This window comes from Dromiciops gliroides, chromosome 4, assembly GCF_019393635.1.
Source record: "Dromiciops gliroides isolate mDroGli1 chromosome 4, mDroGli1.pri, whole genome shotgun sequence".
Taxonomy (NCBI): domain Eukaryota; kingdom Metazoa; phylum Chordata; class Mammalia; order Microbiotheria; family Microbiotheriidae; genus Dromiciops; species Dromiciops gliroides.
Genome location: NC_057864.1, coordinates 97854587 through 97861764, shown reverse-complemented (window position 1 = coordinate 97861764; position 7178 = coordinate 97854587).

Below are 7178 nucleotides of genomic sequence, written 5' to 3'. Positions count from 1 at the left end.
AGATAGTTTGGAATTGGGTTGTTAAAGGCTTTAATTTCCAGCTAGGTAGTTAGGTGCATAGGGCATTGGATTTACCCCCAGATCTGATCACTTGCCAAGTTGTGTCTAACCCACCTTCAGCATGACATTTCTCCTATCTGACCCCTTTTCTGCACTCACACCACAACCATTCTAGTTTATGCCTTTATCAACTCATTTGGGCTACTGTCACCTCATTTGGGCTTTTGTTACAACCTTCTAATTGGCCTTTCATCCAATCTACCACATAGCTACCAAATCAATATTCCTTAAAGAACAGGTCTAACAGTGTTACTACACTGGCTTAAGAATCTTCAATGACTCCCATCACTTACTTTATTTATTTATTTGTTTGTTTGTTTATTTATTTATTTATTGGGTGGGCCAATAAGGGTTAAGTGACTTGCCCAGGGTCCCACAGCTAGTAAGTGTCAAGTGTCTGAGGTCAGATTTGAACTCAGGTCCTTCTGAATCCAGGGCTGGTGCTTTATCCACTGTGCCACCTAGCTGCCCTTAATCCCATTACTTTTTTTTAAATTTGTAATAAAGTATTTTATTTTTTTCCCATTACATGTAAAGATAGTTCTCAACTTTTGTTTATACAAGCAATCCCATTGCTTTTAGAATAAAATCGTCTGTTTGGCAATAACCACAATAGCTAGCATTTATATAGAACTTTAAGGTTTACAAGGTACTTTATATATGTTATTTCTTACCTGAGAGGTAGGTACTATTATCCTCATTTTATATATGAGGAAACAGAAGCAGATCAGTCAAGTGAATCACCCATGGGCCACATAGCTAGCAAATGTCTGAGGCAGGATGTTTACTCAGGTCTTCTTGACTCCAAGCCCATTTGGAGATGTGAGATCAGAGGGTAGCAGAGAAATCAGAGCAGGCCAGATTAAATTTAATAATCATCAGCATAGAGACAGTAATTAAATTTATGGGAACTAATGAGATCACCAAGTGAAACAGTATAGAGGGAATAGAGAAGGGGCCCTGCATGAAACCTACCATTAGAGGGCTTGACCTGGATGATGGCCCAATAAAGGAGACTGGGGAGCGGTCTGATTGCTAGGAGAAGGAGGAGAGAATAATGTCCTAAAAACCTAGAAAGGAGAATGTTTTAAGAAGAGGATGATCAACAGTGTCAAAGGCTGCAGAGAGATCAAGAAGGAGCACTGAGGAAAGGCCATTGAATTTGGCAACTAAGAGATCATTGGTAACTTTAGAGAGATCGCCGTTGGTGGTAGAAGGCATCTGAATGATAGGCGATGAAGAAGAGGAAGCTTGTGGACAACAGCTTCATTTTTTTTCTGTAAAATATGAAGCAAAGTTCTCAGCTGAGAGGGTAGGGGTGTGGGGGAGCCATGGGAGGTTGGAGGAGGGGTGAAAAGTTTTAGAAGAGCTGCTGTGGAGAGTGTGATAGTGAGCTGATCTAGGAGGTTTTGGCTTAGGGAGCATTGCTTAGCGGCAGTGAAGGCCTAATGGAGGCTGTGTAACATACGTTTGTAGTGATTTTGGTCTGAACGGTTGTGATTTTCTCCACCTTCTTTCAGCAGCATGTGTGTAGAAATGAAGGCATTGGATGTTGGGAGTGACCCAAGGCTGAATCTTGGCAAGGCATAATCAGTAATATTATAAGGGGGTCAGGGATTCAAGAGAAGAGGAAAGTGTATGCTTGAACTGGTTCACCAAGGGGTCAAGATGGCGAAAAGAGGAGAGAGTGGCTCGTGCAGGGAAGATGGCCTTAGAGAGAAGTGAGGGTTGAGGGTTTGGAGGTTGCTGTGTGGACCACTAATAGGGTTTTATAAAGGAAGGCAGAGAGAGAGGTAGAAAACCAATAGATTATGGTTAGATAGAGGGATTTCTGAACACTTGAATATGGGGGTGATACATTTGTGGTTGATGGCAAGATTAAGGGTATGATCATCTCTGTGTGTGGCTGAGTTGGGGTGGAGGAATGGGTCATAAGGAGTGAATAAGTTAAGGAACTGAGTGGTTTAGGGTGTTTGAGGGAGAGTCAGTATATATATTGAAGTCCCATAGAATGAGAACAGGAGTTGAGGAAGAGAGAAAAATTGTGAGTCAGGTATCAAACCTGTTGAGGAAGGAAAGGGGAAGTCACCTGTAGGTCTGTAGACAACAGCTTCCAGAATTTTGAATTGGTAGTCAATATAAATTGCATGAGCCTCAAAGGAGAAGAGGTTACTCAGTGATGGAGGTAGGGGGAGAACTTTGAAAAACATGGAGTATTCCAACTCCCCTACCTTGGCCAGTGAGGCAAGAGGAATGAGTGAGGGTCCACCTACTATTGGCCAGGGAGACTGTATGGGTAGAAGCCAGGTTTCAGTGATTGCTAGAAAAAAATGGAAGGTATGTGAGAAGAAAAGATTTGGGATGAAGGGAATTGTGTTGCTTTTGGAATAGGTATTCCAAAGGAAGAGGGCGATGGTGTTTGGTTCAGACCTTGGGGTGGGAAAGTTGAGGGTCCTAAAAAATAAGGAAGTGGGTGGTAGGGGATAGGGGATAGAGTTTTGATAACGTTCAGAATCACTAGGATGTGTAGGGTATGACTAGTTGTGAGAATGTTCCTCATTGAGTGCAAACTGCCACTCCTCTTCCCAGGAGAGGCTAAAGATTAGGCAGAAGACAAGTGTAGCATGAGATGAACTGTCCATGGTCAGATGAGGGGGGCCCTATTTCATTAGTCCTATTCCTTCTGAAGACTGGAAGTAGCAGGAGATGGAAGTCCTGCTCACCATCAACTTTTTCTTCTTCCTCAAGGGACAAGTGCAGCAGAAGCTGGAAGGCCTGAGGTCAAAGGGAGGGTTTTTTTTCTCTTCTAATCAGAGGCTGTCCACATCACAGGCTGGTTAGAGATCAGGTTAGCAGCAGGAGCTGGAAGGCCTGAGGTCACAGGGCAAGGTCTCACTCCTCTTCTTACCCAAGGTCGAAGATCAGGAGGTGGAAATGGTTGAAGAATAAAGTTATGGGGCAGCTAGGTGGCGCAGTGGATAGAGCACTGGCCTTGGACTCAGGAAGACCTGAGTTCAAATCCAGCCTCAGACACTTAACACTTACTAGCTGTGTGACCCTGGGCAAGTCACTTAACCCCAATTGCCTCACCGCCCCCCCAAAAAAGAATAAAGTTGAGGGTAAGTTCAAGGATATGAATTGGAGTTAGTAGAAGGATGCTGTTGCTCTGAACAGAAATCCAGAGGTTAGGAGGAGGGAAGAATTTGGGTGAGAAGTCCAGTTTTGAACAATGTTGAGTTTAAGGTGACAAGTCAGATACTAATGTTAGTCTGGCAGATGGAGATTCAAGATGGTGAAATTTGCCCTGGATATGTAAATTTAGAAGTCATCTGTTTAGAAATGATAGTTGATTCTGCTGGAGCTTGATGAGGTCACTAAGAGAGTGAGTAGAGAGAAAGAAGAGAGGACCTACAATAATGGCTAATAATGGTTAACAGTTATAAAAAGTGTTTTACGTTTTGCGAAACATTTCACTTAACATCACTAGCACAACAAAAATGCATGACAGTATAGGCAGTACTCTATACCTCTAGTCTCTCATCTGTACAAAAAAAGGGGGGAGTACATTTTCTCAACTTTTCTCTAGAGCCAGCTTTAGTTATTATAATCTTTTTTTTTTTTTAAGTGAGGCAATTGGGGTTAAGTGACTTGCCCAGGGTCACACAGCTAGTAAGTGTTAAGTGTCTGAGGTCGGATTTGAACTCAGGTACTCCTGACTCCAGGGCCGGTGCTCTATCCACTGCACCACCTAGCTGCCCCTATTATAATCTTTTGAAACCTTTTCTCCCCACCTCCTCTAACCACAAAAGAATAGTGTATTACACAAATACTATACTCAACCCCAAAGAAAACAATTAGTCTAGAATGTCAAGAGAAAGCATGGCACATCATTTTATTTTTAAATTTTTGATTGATTTTATTTTACATGATTTTATATCTATCTATCTAACTAGCACATCATTTAAAGTGACATAATTTCAGTCTTGTAGACTTTGCTTGTGTATGGGGCCTGGAGTCTAGAAGACCCAAGTTCAAATCCAGCCTCAGACACTTAGCTGTATGATCATGGTCAAGTCCCTTAACTTCTGTCTTCTTCAGTTTTCTCAACTGTAAAAATGTGGGTCCTAATACACCTACCTCATGGGCTTATTGTGAGGATCCAATGAGATAATAATTGTAAAGTGCTGAGCACAGGGCCTGGCAAGCAATAGGTGATTAAAAAATACTTGTTTCCTTTCTTTTCCACCCTGTGTCAGAGAGGATTCAGTCCTAGATCAGATAGTAGAGATAGAAATTCTGCCTCAAATGGGTGAGCTTAAGCAGTTCTTTCTGACTCCAGGCCCAGTACGCTCCACTGTGCTGCTCTAGCTGACCTTACTGCTGGGCTTAGTGTGAGGAAGACTCACTGGAAATCTGGCCTCAGACACTTGCTAGCTGTATGACTCTGGACAAGTCATTTTACATCAGTTTCCTCACCTGCAAAATGAGAAGCCTGGACTGGCTCCCCTGTTAATTTTTTTAACGCTCTAAATCTAAGACTGATGATAGACACAATAGACAGTTTGAAAGGGCCCCAGTGTTTAAAAAAGCTCATAAAAAGCTAGTGTGTGTTAGCTGATCAGGTCGAACGTCATTACATTGTTTTAGGAAGAGAAAAGGGAGGAATAATGATGAAATCTTTTTTTTCATCCCAATTTCTTCTAAAATGTTTAAAAACAATACCTTTGTGTTCCTATGTCTAGTGTTATCCTGCACATAGCAGGCACTTACTAACTCCTTGTTGAAATTAATTGTAGGGGCCGGCTAGGTGGCGCAGTGGATAAAGCACTGGCCCTGGATTCAGGAGTTCCTGAGTTCAAATCTGGCCTCAAACACTTGATACTTACTGGCTGTGTGACCCTGGGCAAGTCACTTAACCCCCATTGCCCCGCAAAAAAAGAAAGAAAGAAAGAAAGAAAGAAATTAATTGTAAAAATCTCATTGATATGGTATTCTAGAGTTTACACAGTGCTTTTCTCACAATAACAACTTCAGGTAGATAGTGTAGTTATTTCAGTTTTCCATATGAGGAAACAGAAGCTAAAAGTGACTGGTCCCTGGTGACACACTTGATACCAGCATGTGGTTGAGCCTTGACTTGAACCCAGGTCTTCTCTACTACTGCAGGGCCTAAAGGAAATGGGGAAACCAGTGCCTCACAGAAGCACAGGATGTGAAAGATGACTTGCTCTTTCAGACACGCTCTCCTACCCTGAGCAGATGATTGAATACCAGGCAGGAAACTTTAAAAGTGTATGTGAAATTGAACGAAAAATAGGGATTAAAAAAAAGAAAGCCAACAAAACCCACGTTTCCTTGTCATTCCAGTTTCCAAGGTGATGTGTCTTTTACTTTCAATGCTTTCAGTGACATTTCTGGCATCTTATGAAATGCTCTCGACAATAACTGCAACAACAAAAGAGAAGAAAGGAAGTATTTAGTAATAGGGAGGGAAGAGCCCGTGGTTGAGACCTAGCCTTGCAATGAATGATTCACTGGTGCAAGGGGAGGAAAAAGACAACCCTAGAATTCCCTGTATTCTCTCTAGATCCCAGGCTCCTGGCTTTTTACAAGCAGAGTTCTAGGGAGAAACTATCTTGGTCTTTAATCTTTGGATCAATTACTTATTTCTCAGAGATGGAACATTGAAGAAAATGGGTTCAAAACAACTACCTTTTGGGCAATGGCAAAGAATAAAAAGATTGATTGTCTTATCCCTAGCCTGGGAGGAGGAGTGTGAAATTAATATTTTACTGGCTCTGTTTATTTGAATTTTTTAGGTATCTGAAAGATAAACTTGGTAATGAGACATTGTTCTTGAGGACTCTCTCGATGGTAACTCTAGTGTACAAACGTGTCTGAAATTCTTTGGGGTTCAGTAACCGCTTACTGTGTTATGCTTTTAGTAATGTGGTCATGGGCTTTGCCAGGATATGATTCAAAGATCATGGATTTAGGCCTAGAAAGAATCTGATGGGTTATCTTGGACAATCTCATATTGCAGATGAGGAAATGAGTCCCATAGAGGTGAAGAGACTTGTTCAAGGTCATGTAGGTACTGTGTTGCAGAGCTAGAATTCCCCCTTAGGTCCTCTGACTCTTTCTTTCTTTTTTGGTGAGGCAATTGGGGTTAAGTGACTTGCCCAGGGTCACACAGCTAGTAAGTGTTAAGTGTCTGAGGCTGAATTTGAACTCAGGTACTCCTGAATCCAGGGCTGGTGCTTTATCCACTGTGCCATCTAGCTGCCCCAGTCCTCTGACTCTAAATCTCACATTTCCCGCCCCCCCCCCAAAGATTCTGCCTCAGTTTCTTCATCTATAAAATGGGGATGATGATAGCACCCACCTGGTCGTTCAGGATTGTCATGGCCAAAACATCCCCATTTTTTGAAACTCAGCAGTTAATTTAGTGATGATCTTCATTGGATTCATAGATTTAGAGTTGGAATGGATCAAAGGGCCATCAAATCTAACCCCTTCATTTATTCTGGGGACTTATAGAACTTTATAAGTCATCTTGGCCCAACCAACCCTGTCATGTTATAGATGAGGAAACAAGCCCAGAAGAACTAATAACTTGCCCCAAACAACATAAGGTAGTCTCAGACAGGCAGCTTTTACAAGTAGGTTATCAGACACTAAATTCATTGTTTTTCATGGCAAGGCCCTTCCCAGAAATATGGGCATTTGAAGTTTGAAGTTGGGGTGGATTTAGGGGGATGAAGACAATGAGTTGGTTTTTTCCCCAAGGCAAAATGCTAAAAAGTGGCACCTTCCACTCAGTGATTTTTTTTCTTCTTTTTTCTGGGCAATGAGGATTAAGCGACTTGCCCAGAGTCACACAGCTAGTATGTGTCAAGTGTCTGAGGTCAGATTTGAACCCAGGTCCTCCTGAATCCAGGGTTGGTGCTTTATTCACTGCGTCACCTAGCTGCCCTGAAAATTTATAAGGAAATAAAATAATTGAACTTTAATTCTTTCTCTTGTTGGTTTAAGGCTGCCAACAGAATTTAGCTTGATAAGATGATTATGAGTTTCTTGGTTTCTTTCTTTCTGTGCCATCTAGCTGTCCCCCACTC